The 14418-nt window shown below is 50.3% G+C and overlaps 1 long non-coding RNA gene across 1 annotated transcript; it reads left to right on the top strand.

Moving 5' to 3' along the window:
• The first annotated feature begins 278 nt into the window (after positions 1-278).
• LOC117846179 (uncharacterized) lies at positions 279-6084 on the top strand. The gene is made up of 2 exons (XR_004638243.2): positions 279-2774; positions 2897-6084. It is a non-coding gene; the product is annotated as an uncharacterized lncRNA (long non-coding RNA).
• Positions 6085-14418: the final 8334 nt, after the last annotated feature.

The following is a 14418-nucleotide window of genomic DNA, read 5'->3' as shown; positions in this document are numbered from 1 at the left end:
TTGTACATTGCCGTGCTCTGGCCGGGTTTGGAGATCCACCCGCCCGCCGCGTCGATCGCGTTGAGTGGCTGTCGCCGTCGCAAATGCCTCATCAGCCAGTCAGCTGCTGCCATCGTTGCAGTTGCAGTTGCAGGGAGCGAGACGCGGCTTCCACTGTCTTTGCCCGTTTGGGTTGGCGAGCTTGCAGTACACTACACTGTACACCTGTTAAAGGGCTTGTTTGGATAGGATTCTATGCACAATTCTAGTCATTTTAATCGATCAAACCACCCAAATGGTCTGATTCTGATTCTGGTTCGATTCCATGGGAATCAATTCTCCACCAGCGAGCGAAATAACTACGCGAAAGAATCAACCCTCCCGTCACTTCGGGGAAAATCCCACGATTCCGCACCCCTCCCCTCCCTTCCGCAACCCACCTCCCCTCCGCCTGGGCAGCTCCAGCCGCCTCCGCTCCCTCATGCGGCCCCCAGCTCTGGCCGCCGCTCCCTGGCGTGGCCCCCAGCTCCGACCGCTGCTCAAGCCTTGCACTCCCCCGCGGTTCCACACGTCGTTGGCGGAGCTCGCCGCGCGGAGGGCGTGGTGGAAGCAAGCGGCGTCGGGAACGAGGTTGAAGCACCGCATGTGGGAAATCGTCGGTGTCGGGGATGAGGCTGAAGCGTCAGGTGCGGCTTTGTGAAAAAAATCGAGAACGCCAAACACATTGCTTCTCCTGCTAGCGATTCCTGAGGCAGCGAATTCTTGTGCCATCAAGCTTCTTAGAAAAGCGATTCACAGAGCAGCTGAAACAAACACGCCCAAAGAGGACGCACGTCACGTTATAAATCACGAAAAACAAAATTCAAAAAACATAGCATCCACATAATGGAGCCAAAACACCCCGTCGAATGGGTAGTTGTGTACCTTTTGGTGTCTGGGGACTGGGGAAGCTCCTGATGAAGAAATATACAACATCTGAATGATTTTACAACCAATAATCACCCACATTTTCAGCCAATAGGAACATGACACGTCATTGGACTAAAAACACCGGACAACAAAAATGTGAATGATACAGCAATATACTCCTGTGTTTCTTGGATACAGTAATTCACAACCGAAATCATATAGGACACAAAGGAAAGGAATTCCGAATGAAATCACGGAACCAAATCACTCGGATTTTGACCAATGAAACAAAGACTCGTCACAAAATTAAAAAGAAAAAAAAGCCTGCACATGCACTCCATGGCCCAAGACCAGGCCTATTGCATGTAACGGCCTAGCGAGCGAATGATTTGCATCCACTGGGCCTGATTTAGGCCCCTGAAGCCTGCAAACAGTCCCTTGCTAAAAGCTGCCATGATGGTCGTCATCTCTAATATACGAAACCTGGTCAAGGTCTCTGGTGTTTCTCGGGCACTCGTCGAGCCACGTCGCTCGTTTTTCGTCGGCCGTCAGATCTCAACTAGCGCCTGCTCGATCCATTGATATCGGGCCTGGTTACTCAAACTTTCTCGAGAGCTCACCGTTGCTTTCAGGCGGCAGCCGCGGCGGAGAGCCCGAGCTAGCGAAGAAAACGGACGGACAAAATCTCGTTACCGTCCATCCGTTTTACCATATTTATCCAAATGGAGATAAACGGAAACGGACGGTAAGGTCCGGTAACAGGACGGTAAATGCGACAGGGGTACTCGAGAACGGGATAGTATACGGTTGAGGGGTATCCCACCTGTATTTGCGGGATCCCATTTTAATCCGGGATGGTTCCATATTCATCCTGTTTTTAATTAACCGGGACAGGCCCACTACCTCAATCCCCAACCCTAAACCCCAATCGGCTAATCCAACCCAACAGGCCCAACAAACAACCTAGTCCGATCCCCAACTTGCGTTGCGTCCGCGTCTCAGCGTCTGGCAACTGCCGCAACTCGCAACTCCCCATCCCACCCGATCCATCCCGCCGCTGTCGGCCCCTAGCTAGCCCCCTGCCGCATGCGCGTGCACCCGCTAGCCGCCACCGTCGGCCCCTGGCTGGCCCCTGCCGTCGCAACTTGCACGCGTGCGCCCGCCGTCGCCGGCCCCCGGCTAGCCCCCTGCCGCATGTCCCTCCTGACCGAAGGAGGAGTGGAGAAGGATGCCGCGCGGTGGCTGTTGTTGGTTTGGCGTTGCCTGTAGCTTGCTGTTGCCTGTGGCTGTTGTTGGTTTGCCTGAGTGCCTACTACCTGCCTGTCATCCTTTGTTGTTGCCTACAGCCTGCCTGTGGGCTGTGGCTGGCGTTGGTTTGCTATTTGATGTTGCTTGCGGCCTGCCTGAGTGCCTGTGGCTGGCGACCTAGCGCTGATTTGCTGTTGCCTGTGGCTGGCATTTGGATTTTGGAAGTTGAAAGGCGTCATCCTGGCATAGGGTCCCAGTTCCCACCCGTTTCCATTTTATTTCCGCTCGCATTTGTTTGTTTTCGTATACCGTTTATCCCGCTTCCCGTCCTACTCCCGGCTGTTCCACTCTCATTCCCATCCCCGATAAAAAAATATGGAACAGGACACGATTAAGGAGTTTTCCCGCCCGTTTCCGTCCGTTCTCATCGCTAGCCCGAGCAGCGACGCTCCTTGGGATGCTTCCGGCAAGGCCTCGGCCCTACCCCTCCGGTTCCTCTTGGCTCTTCGATCATGAGGCGTGCGAAGGGTCGAAGGGAGCAGATTGAAGCGGGGCGGCGATGCTCCAGGCGGCGCAGTTCGGTGAGCTCTCCGCCAACGCCGCTACAGGTACAATCGGACGGCAACTCGCGGAGCTAGGTAGGCCATACCTCATCCAACGGCATCCCGTCTCATCTATCTATATCCTCTCGTCGTCCCCTGCGTACTCTCTGCCTCCACCTCTGTACATGTAGATGAGCTCTTCATTAATGATGATGTAGGTGTAGAGGCCTGTAGTAGGGCGTTCAGAAGCACGCGCGCAAGTTGTTTGGGGAAATAACGCTGCTGATTGCGGCAGCATGCTGATGACGTCTAGCCTCAAAGTTGTTACTACAAGAAGAAGATTCTACAGCAAAACTCTCCCAATCTTCAGCATTGATCTACTGCTCTACTCCAATTCCATGCTGCCGTTTGTATCCTTGTGTCACTGCTTCAAAAAATTTCTCAATCGAATTGATAACTAACTTGATGGCTTTACTGCGCAGGTCACTGAAATCCTAGCAATCCGCATGTCATTGTCTTAGTACTTATTTGGGTGACATCGAACTAATCTGCTCATGGTTACAGCCATATTTAAAGTTACAGATATTTTTGCATGCTTAGATTAGGCTTTCATGTGCCTAAGTTGCTCCTTCTAACTGGCTAGTTTTCATTGTGATTAAATGATTCAGAAGTAAAAGCTTAGAAAGTAGGTTGATACAGAACTACAGATTGCAACTGTATTACGATTAAGAAATCACAACCTGCTGATTGCTAATGTGAATAGATACCATCGAGGGAAGCGATGAGTATATAAATCGAGATGATTTGAATCGATGCTGCTTTCAAATGTGTTGGATATATAAGCACTTTTAGTTTTAATTTAATCCAGAAATAAATCATGAATACAATGAACAGATAGCAGATTAAACTAGACATGTCTACGCAAGATCTAGACAAGTCTATCATTGCAAATAGAATCACACATTCTACCATACTATCTAGTGCTATCAGACTGCAACAGATCATAATAGGTAGTATGGAAGACATAATTTGAGATAAGAGATTGTACGTTTCTTTCTTGATGAAGACCGGCTCCTGGACGACTACCGGGTACAGCAGGCGACGACGATCAGCAGCCTGACGTTGTTCGCGACGACGAGTGACGCCCGAGCGACGAAGAGGTAGACGAGCCGTGGTGAAGAAGTCGACGAAGAACTTGACGAAGCGGAGGAAGCGATCGAGCAGTCGCGCAGAGCGCTTCCCAAAAACCTTATTCGCCTTCTCCCAGTGCAGGATCGCTGAAGATGACGGTTCCGGAGACCTGCTCTCCCAATCGCCGGTGCACGCCGACAATCGGGATGGAGTAGACTACGGTGGCGGCGCAGCAGCGAGAGGAGGCAAAAACCCTAGCTCGAATAGATCTATTTTTGGTAGAGGCCAGTAGGTCGCATATGTAGGAGAGCCCACGATTCTCACGTCGCGATCGTGATCTAAACCGGTTAGAATTCCATATATCTCGCTGACTTAAAGACCAAGTAACCAAAAAATAAAACGGCAAAAGGAAGCCGCGCCCCTGCAAGGCGAGGGACCGGATTTCGGACCATTCACGCAGGTGCCCCGCGCCCTTCGCCCCACCCGGCGAGGCGTGGCGAGCGAGCGAGCGCGCGTGGAGCTCTCCTTCCCTCCCCACACACATAGCTTGAAGGAGTGGAGACAATTTCCATATTTAAGTTGATCATCCCTCCCCTCCACTAGCAATGTGGGACTAAAGACTTGCACCACTCCACCTCTTACCCACATGGACCTTTGAGATTTATTTGAAATTCTGAAATTACTTATGGGCTAGGCCCATTATTTCAACAAAATGGATAGGTGCTAATTTGCTGCTAGATCTCAGATCTCACGGCAACTTGAACTTCAATCACGAGTGCATCGGATAGCGCATCGATCAATTTGTGCTCTCAACAATGGTAACAAAGGTAACTCATACCCAACACTGGGGCATTAGGCATTTCAAAGGGACCAATTCCGGGATCCCAGGCCGCTGGTCCTGTCTGAATGAAATCCTGATCGAATGCGTCACAATTGTACATTCCATCAGGCCAGCGCACACAATAAGACACGCTCGCTTTCATTACAATCGAGCATTATATTAACATAAAGTAACACCTATCATTGATCAATAAATTATACAGCATAGCAATCAGCTTCACAAGTTGACCCCAAAGAAGGCTTGATTTTCCTCCACACTGACGTGTACTACAGCTATACCAAAACTTCACAAAGAAGTTGTGAAACACTTTATATTAGTGATCAATTAGGTGGATAATTATGACCCTTTCGTGCAGGGCCAACTCTCGTAGGGGCCAACCTCTGAAGGACCAACCTCTGAAGGGGCATCTGGTCCTTTAGGTATGTTCTTTCACCGTGTATAAATATGTAACCAAACCGTTCATTTAATCAATGAAGAGAATCCTCAGATTCATTCTCTCCTATCTCTCTTTCAACTATTAACACGTTATCAGTCACTTATTGCTCTCGCTAAGTTTACGGCAAACAGGGAACAACGTTCTTGCCGCACTATGATGTCAGGACGTACAAGGATGACGACGTCTACGGCCGGGCATCGCGCTGGGCGCAGACATCGTTTTCTTCACCCACGGTTACGGTGCTTCCTCTGCCTCGGTCCCTCTGCATCTCCATCCTCTGTAAGATAGCAGGGGAAACGAAATCAGAGGCAAATCAGAGACATCCATGAAGATTGAAAACATTACAAGGGGGTGTATCAATAACAAGTTCATCAGAACCAAGGTGCAACTTCCTTTATCCTGGCCTTGTGTGGAGGGATCACATTGGTTGACGAAATCACAGGGCAAGCAAAGTAAGATGGAAATCAATATAGGTGAGAGACTCAGTTTGTCGGCATTAGAGAGTATGGCTAAGCAATGTAAAAATTTGGAGGCTGGTAACTTGAGTATACCCCACGGTGAGGCCCGTCAGGAGCAATGAATACCTTGAGCTGGAACTGCCGAGGGGTGGGGCTCCCTCGGACAGCTCAAGAGCTTGTGGCTCTGGTAACAGCAAAAAGTCCCAGGTTGGTGTTTTTATCGGAAACTCGTACAAGTGGTACTCGTGTTGCAAATTTAAGGTGGAGATTGGGTCTCAAGAATTGTATTGCGGTGGATAGCAGTGGTACTGGTGGTGGTTTAGCCTTGTTTTGGAGTGAAGAGGTTGAGGTGTCGTTGATAGAAAAGCACAAAAAGATTTATAGATGTTCATGTCAGAGAGGATGCAGCCTCGCCTTGGTTTCGAATTACATTTGTTTATGGTGAACCTAGAACAGAAAACAGACATGTTATGTGGGATTTGATGCATCGACTACATGGCTAGTGATTGGCGATTTTAATGAGGCGATGTGGGGCTACGAGTACTTTTCTGGATGTGCCCGTCCCGAGCGTCAGGGAAGTTCTTGCAGATTGTGATCTTACCGATTTGGGTTTCGTTAGGTTGCCTTTTACGTCTGATAGTGGACGTGACGGTAATGCAAATGTCAAGGTCAGGCTTGATCGAGCTGTGGCCAATACAGATTGGAGAGATATGTTTGGGGAGGCCACCCTACACCATTTAATCTCATCGAGGTCTGACCATTGCCCACTTTTGCTGGAGATTAAGAAAGAAAGCTGGGAAAGACAGAAACCGAAGATTTTTCGTTATGAGATCATGTGGGAACGCCTAGAATCGCTGGCTGAGGAGATAAAGACAGCATGGTGTACTGATCCGAGTAGGGAAGGCCTTGGTGGTGTGGTTGCAGCTTTAAAACATGTTCGTAATGCCCTGCGGTCATGGAGTAAGAAAAACTTTGGAGCAGTAACGAACGAGCTGGAGAAGTTGAGAATTAAAGTAGAAGAGGTGAGGGGTGCTCCCCATCATTGTAAAGCAGATATAGGCAAAATCACAGACCGCATGGATGAACTGCTCTACCGTGAGGAAATGATGTGGCTCCAATGATCACGCATTGCTTGGCTGAAAGAAGGTGATCGTAACACAAATTACTTTCACAGGCAAGCAGTGTGGAGAGCACGCAAGAACAAAATAAAAAAGCTAAAGAATCGGGAGGGCGAGCGGTGTGAAGATCAGAAGCAATTACAGGATGTGGCTACAGGTTTTATCCAGGATTTGTATGCAGCCGACCCTGGGGTTGCTCTATGTGAGCTTATCAATTTAATTCAGCCAAAGATTACAGAAGAGATGAACCACGAGCTATGCAAGGTGTTCTCAGCAGAGGATATTTCAGATGCGTTGTTTCAAATGGGACCTCTAAAGTCACCCGGGCCAGATGGTTTACCTGCTCGATTTTACCAGAAACACTGGGAGGTGGTGAAGGATGATGTGATTGCAGTAGTGCAGAAATTTCTTGATGATGGCGTCTTACCTGCTGGTATCAATGATACAGGTATTGTGCTTATTCCAAAAGGGCAAAATCCAGTGGAACTAAAAGATTTCAGACCTATCAGTTTATGCAACGTGATCTACAAGGTGATCTCAAAGTGTTTGGTTTAACAGATTAAGGCCCTTTCTCGAGCAGCTCATATCACCAGAGCAGAGCGCCTTTGTGCAAGGGCGGCTGATTACTAATAATGCGCTAATTGCCTTTTGAGTGTATACGCTATTCAACGGGGCTACAAAGAGGAGTTTCCTGCGTATAAGCTAGGGCCCTGTTTGGAGTCGCTTTTCTGGAACTCGCTTATCTGGCAAGCAAGCTTATCTGATAAGCCTGCTGCCTGGAGAATCTGCTGTCTGAATAAGTAGGGTGTTTGGCAATCCTGATTATTTTGTGTCGATTGTCTGTCCTGGTTGGTAAATTGACCTGAATGCCCCTAAGGCTGATAATAGCTCATTTTTATTGTGAATCTGAGGAGAAGACAATAATTCTAATGCCTTTGGAGTTTGTTAAATAGAAATTACATTACAATAATATGAAATTCATACGATCTCGGTCTAGTATGGAAACATCCATCATGTATATTATATAGTGACAGAGATGTGCGTTGCATTTCCTCCAATTGTGAGAGTTTGAAACTTTATTGAGTAAAAATATAACATTTCTCTGATACAACCTATGAGTATCTATATGCATTGATCAGTATCATTAAAGGTTCTGCGCTTGCTAGTGTGCATGTGTAAGCCAGCGCAGTAGAGGGTGCCCAGCTACCTGCAGATGTATCAAATATGTGCAGGTGTAGCTCCAGCAGGGGCCTCCGGCGGCGGGGCGGCGTCCAGGCGGGAGCGGCGGAGGCGGTGCCCAGGCGGGGGCGGCGGGGGCATCCTGCGGCGGGGGCGGCGCCCAGGCGTCCGGCGGCGGGGGCGTCCGGCGGCGGGGCGGCCCGCGGCGGGGGCCTGGCAGGGGCGGAGGTAGGGAGGCGGGCTGGCCGACCCCAGGGGCGGCGCCAGCGGGCCCGGATCTAGGGGGCAGGGGCGTCGAGCGGCGGAGGCGGCGCCCAGGTGGGGGTGGCGGGGCGGCCCGCGGCGGGGGCCTGGCAGGGGCGGCGCCGGGATCTGGGCGAGCGGCGGCGGCGGGATCTGGAGTGGCGGCGGCTGCGGGAGGAGCGGCGGCGGTCGCTTGGAGGCGTGCTTGCCCGAGGGTACCGGGGGAAAAATGCTCCGCTTGCGGGAGAAGCGTCTCCAGACCCGCATAGGAGATAAGCCCAGTCCTAGTTCAATTCCAGATTTTCCACTAAGCGGCTTACGTGATAAGCGGGGAATAAGCGAGGTGTTTGGGTGGGCTTATCGCTTATTTTCACCAATAAGCGGGAAATAAGCGACTCCAAACAGGCCCTAGATCTATGAAAGGCGTATGACCGTGTGGATTAGGATTTCTAAAAATGTTAATGGAAAAGCTAGGCTTAAGTGGGGTGCAGTGGATCATGTCTTGTGTATCTACTATTCGCTACTCAGTCCGCTTCAATGGGGGTGCAGTTGCATCCCTTCTCCCTAACGCGTGGTTTGCGACAAGGTGATCCGCTTTCTCCTTACTTACTTATTCCTCTTAGTAGCTGACGGTCTCTTTACTCTCTTAGGACTTTATGAGTTGTGTGGAAGAATAGAAGGTTTGAAAGTGTGCCGACGTGTTCCAAGTGTATCGCATCTCCTTTTTGCGGAGGATAGTTTGTTATTTTTTTTGGGCCAATGTCGAGCAGGCGCAAGCAATCAAGCAGTTGCTCACTACCTTTGAAACATGCTCTGGCCAACTACTAAGTCCTAGCCCCTGCTAATGAATGAAAACCACGATCAGAATGTTGCTGAACAGGTGCGGGGGGTTCAGAGAGTGGACTTTGAGGCAAAATACCTAGGGCTCCCAACTCCCCAGGGGCGCATCAGAAGAGGGGTGTTCCAGCACCTAGAGGAGCGCTTTCACAAAAGAATGGTGGCATGGAGGGAGAAGGAGCTCTCAGCAGCAGGAAAGGAAGCGTTGATTAAATCAGCGGCGCAAGCATTGCCAAATTATGTCATCTACTTAGGTTCTGTTTGGTCCATGGACTAAAATTTAATCCATGAACTAAAGTGGTTATTTGGTTTCATGGACTAAAATGGACTAAAGTTCATAAATACTGTAGGCACTCGCGTGTGTCTTATGGGTGGCCCCAAGCTCCGGTGGCTCACGTCCAGCTCTCCCTGAGCCCTGCCTCCCCTGGCTCAGCGGCCAACGCGCGACGGCGCACCACCCTTCCATGGCCCCGTCTGCTCACCACATGGACGCGTTCCTAGCCTTTGGCCGGGGCTCGCGCCTCTCGCGCCTCGTCGACCGCCTCCGCGCCGTGGCGTCGGGGCAGGGCGACGCTGCCGTGGCACTCAAGTGCCTCTTCGCGCTGTGGGTCCTCCTCGCGCGGGGCGCATTCATCCACCGGGGACGCCTTCCTCCGCACCTACACCGCCGCCGGGAGGGAGGGCGTCGGGCGGGAGGACGGCGGCAGGCGGCGACGGTGTCAGATGGGAGGGCGGCGGCGGGAGGGAGGGTGGCGGCCGGCGACGGCCGGGAGGGAGGCGGTGGGCGGGAGGGCAGGCGGTGACGGCCACCAGAGCCGGAAGGAAGGCGACGGGAGGGAGCCGGGTTGGGGGGTGGCAGGGCAGGGTGTCCCAAAGATCCTTGGACTAGAGGAAAATTATTTTAGTCCACTTTTAGTCCATGTGTTTGGAACTTTAGTCCATCTAATAATAGTCCAAGGTGGGAACCAAACACCCCGTTAAATTGCCATTGGCATTATAGAATGACCTTATGAAGCACCTTAGAGCAGCGTTTTGGTGGGGCGCAGATCAAGGCAAAAGAAAAGTTCAATGGGTCCCATGGGAAAGACTACTACTGCCTAAAGTGTTTGGAGGTATGGGCTTCAAGGACTTGAGGTTATTCAACCAAGCGCTGCTGGCTCGCCAAGCTTGGAGGCTGGTGGCATTTCCTGACAGTTTGTGTGCCCAAGTGTTGAAGGCAAAATATTATCCACAAGGCAAGCTGCTTGACACAGTACCGGCTGGTGAGGCATCACAGACATGGCGTGCTATTGAGCATGGTCTCGAATTACTAAAATAAGGTGTAATTCATAGAATTGGGGATGGAAGAGATACGCGGATTTGGAGGGACAATTGGCTGCCAAGGCCCTATGGAATGAAACTGGAAGTGTTCGCATGTGCAGGTTGCGGTGGGTTTCCCACCTAATTGACTCTGCCTCTAACTCATGGGATGAGACAGCGGTACGAAGATACTTGTACCCTTGTGATGTAGCTGAAATTCTAAAGATTAATCTAATGCGTGTGGAGTGCAAAGACTTCGGCCTTGTTTGGGAGCCAGGGGCTAAACCCTCAAATGGAGTGCTAAACTTTAACACTGTGTGGTGTTTGGGTGGAGGGCTAAACTTTAGCACTTTGGTTGCTAAAAGACTCTTTTACCCCTCATTTACCTCCTCTCCTTTACCCCTCCTCAACTTCTTCCATCAGCTTCTCCTCCATCTCCTGCTTTTCTTAGCGCGTGCACGAGCCGGATCCCAGCCTCCTGCGTGTCCACCACCACCACCGGCACTGCGGGCCTGCTGGCCGCCACGGACGCTTGCGCCGCCGGTGGGGCCACCTTGACCACGGAGCTCAGTGTGACCGCTGTCCAGGGATGAGGATGATGAGGAGGAAGACGACGTGCTGCTGCCGCCAATTCGCATCCGCTTGGGCTCCCGCGTCGAGTCCGTTGACGGGTCGGCCACCGCCACCGCCGGCGAGGGGATCGGCTTGAGGGTGTATGTGCTGCTGGACGAGTCGACGGCGGGCAGGAGGCGCTAGACAGCCCCCCTCCCAAACTTGGGCGCGCGGCGGAGGAGCCGGCGCAACGACCTAGGCTCGGATCCGGCAGCGGCGGCAAGGATGGGGAGCGAGGATCCGGCCGGCCGTCACCGTCCTACTACTCCTCCCCGTCTCCCTCGCCGACAGGGAGGACGGGTCCGGAGGCGCCGAGAGAGAAGGGGGGTGCGGAGGCGGCAGGGACAGGCGGCGGCGGGGTGCCGGGCGGATGGCGGCGGGGGTGCGGCGGGAGGAGATAGAGGGAGTGCATGGAGGGGGGCAACGGGGAAAATTGGTACCGGGGACCACTTTTAGCCCCCTTTAGCCCATTTTAACACCCTTTGGAGGGCTAAAGGATTGGGGAAGCTAAAATTTAGCACCCCTGTTTTAGCCCTCCTGTTTGGGAGCAAGGGGCTAGAATTTGGCTAAAAGGGATACTAAACTTTAGCCCCCCTCCCAAACACCCCCTTCGTTGCTTGGCATGATGAGAAAACGGGGTTGTTTTCAGTTTGGAGTGCATACAGCCATACAGGTTGGCCTTACGCATTCACCATGATGTTGGAAAGATTGGTAGCAGCTCCTCTTCAGACCAGGGTCGTCTTCTATGGAAGAAGTTATGGCATATACAAGTTCCTTCGAAAGTTAACCTCTTTGCCTGGAAAATTGTAAATAATGGTTTACCTACTAGGGTTAATAAGAAATATCGACGTCTTGAACAGCAGGATACTTGCCAGCTTTGTGGCCAGCAGGCTGAAGATGCTTTCCATGCATGCATCAGGTGTCCTCATGCTTCTGGTCTGCGACATGCTATGAGAAGCTTTTGGGCTCTGCCAACAGAAGAGGAGCTAAGCTTCACAGGGCCTGAGTGGCTGCTCATGTTGGTGAATCCGCATTCTGTAGAGGTAATAGCAAATCTGTTCATGTTGCTTTGGCAAGTATGGAATGTTCGAAATAAAGTTCTGCATGAAGGAGCGAATATATGTATTGAAGGTTCAGTTAATTTCCTGACGCGATATATGGATTCAATGCTATTGATCCGACAACAAGGTGATTGTGGGGGTGTAAAAGGGAAGCAGAATTTACTAGCCATGGGGAGGAAGGAGTGCCTGGGTCAAGGGCCAACTAAAGATGTGAGATGGGTTCCTCCTTGCAATGGTACTCTCAAGATCAACACAGATGGTGCTTTCAATCAGGAAACAGGATCTGCCGCTTTAGGTGTTGTTATTCAAGATCATGCAGGTCATCCTTTGTTAGCTGCATGGCGAATTCTGTTTCACTGCAGGGATGCAGAGGAGGCTGAAGCTGCAGCTTGCCTAGAGGGCATTCGTTTGGCAGCACGCTGGCTGATCCTCCGATGATTTTGGAGACTGATTGCCATTCGGTGGTGGTGATGCTCAAGAACAGGAAGCCGGACAGCTCGCTGGTATGGCCGTTGATCCAGGAGTCGATTGATGAAAGCCAACAACTACAAAGCCTCCAGGTTGCCAAGGTTGGGAGAGCTCAAAATAAAGTTGCGCATGGCCTGGCGCAACTAGCGATTAGATCTGGTCAGAGTCTCATCTTTTTTTCTTGTTTTCCCGAGAGCGTGTTGGCTCTTCTTTGATACCCTTTAGTCATTAATAAATATCTCCGTTTCGCAAAAAAAAAAAAGAGGCAAATCAGCCAATGAGATCATGGTAAGAATAAAACAGCATCGACGTTCTCCATGAACTCGATTAAGAGAAAAAGAACCTCTATTGTTCGATGGAGGACTGTGTCTCCATCCTCTTTCATCATTCGGCCACACAACAGCTAGTTGCGGTGCTGCATTGCTTCATTGGCCAACGGCCAGTGCACGGCGCCGCTAACAAGCGTCTTTGCGCGCGTCTGACATCTCCAACAGGCCGGGCCGCTGCAGTTGGCCCTTGCGACCGCTTACTAGTAGCGCCTGTGCGCGCACTAGTGGCTCTGCTTGGGCTGCCGAAGCGGCCGGCAGCAGCACACACGACCGGCTTCTTGACCGCGGATCATCGCCGGGCCTCCTGGCTCCAGCACCTACCCTCGGCTAGGTCACAGTCCACAGCGTATCCATGTACTGGCAGCGCCCGTACCATGACCACACGCGGGTCCGTCTCCATGACGATCGCCTATGCGTGAAGCCACAAACGACTCGCGGCAAAAGGGCGAGCGGCACACGATCGGACCTCCCACGCTGCCATCCAAGCAGCGGCGGTGACGGTCTCCACCACTTGCACCAGAGGCCGACGGCCCCGCAACAAGCCATCACTTGCACCAGAGACCGTACGTCCGCGCATGGATCTCCTTTGCTACAGTCGGGAGACGGCGGTGGCTCAAGGCCGGGCCATACTGGACCGGTATGGGTACACTGCACAACATACCGAACCGAGCTTGCGCTAAATTTCGGCTGCAACCCCAATTGCCTCTAATTTCAATAAAAAGCCCCAGGCTTTAACCAATTTACATGTTCTAGTATATCTATGTTCCGAATATTACTATTCAGTTCCTTAATTGTTCTGATTTACATGGTGTCTTGCTAATTAGCTAGATATACCATGTAGATCTTTCTTTGCTGTTAGAACAATATTTGCATATGCAATTTATTTTTGTTTGCATAATCAATCTTAATCAATATTCTACATCATGTAGAACATAAAGCAAAATTAAAATTAAGGCATATACCTATGACTTTTGGAACAATACAAGGTGATGTGATTTAGGCATTGGCTGCGATAAGTTATTTTCTAAGAATTTATTTGCTCAGAGACCGTGTTTTTAGGTAGCATTTGCTCATCACTAAAAGGTCTACATCTTATGATGATTACCTTCAATGTGTATATCCAACTTTCATATAAATGAACAACTTTACATATGACTACCAAGTCATTTATTCCTACAGGAATTAACATGTCCTGCATCTTAATTTTTATTGTAAAAATCATCTTATATTTACTGTTTTGCTCATTTTACAACACAAATTTACCTCCGTAAATTAATTCTATACATGGTTCTCTCACGTAGGAAAATAACTTATATAGTCAATAAAGATTTCACAAAAATTGCAGCAAATGGTAGCAACTATCTGACTTAGGCTATGGATGTGAAAATAATGCATTTACAACATTTGCACTGCCAATTGACATATACCTTAATTTTGTTGCAAGAATTATCTTGCCTTCACTATTTTGCATAATCATAACACCAACATGGTGATTACACCCCAAGTGACCATCTACTATTACTAGTGTAACCCATATGAGTGGAGTCTAAAGCATTTTATTGCACTCATGCAAACTATGCCTATAGCAACGAGTTCCTCGTCCACTACTTCAAAGTTTACACCATTTTGGAGCTTATCTTTTGATGTGTTAACTCACTAGTACATGATGATCGAGTCACACTCGATAATAGCAGCGATTTCATCACCTATCAAACATGAGGTTCACAC

This window comes from Setaria viridis, chromosome 2 (genome assembly GCF_005286985.2).
Source record: "Setaria viridis chromosome 2, Setaria_viridis_v4.0, whole genome shotgun sequence".
Taxonomy (NCBI): Eukaryota; Viridiplantae; Streptophyta; class Magnoliopsida; order Poales; family Poaceae; genus Setaria; species Setaria viridis.
The sequence above is the reverse complement of the archived record's forward strand: the minus strand, read 5'-3'. Positions and strand labels throughout refer to the sequence as shown.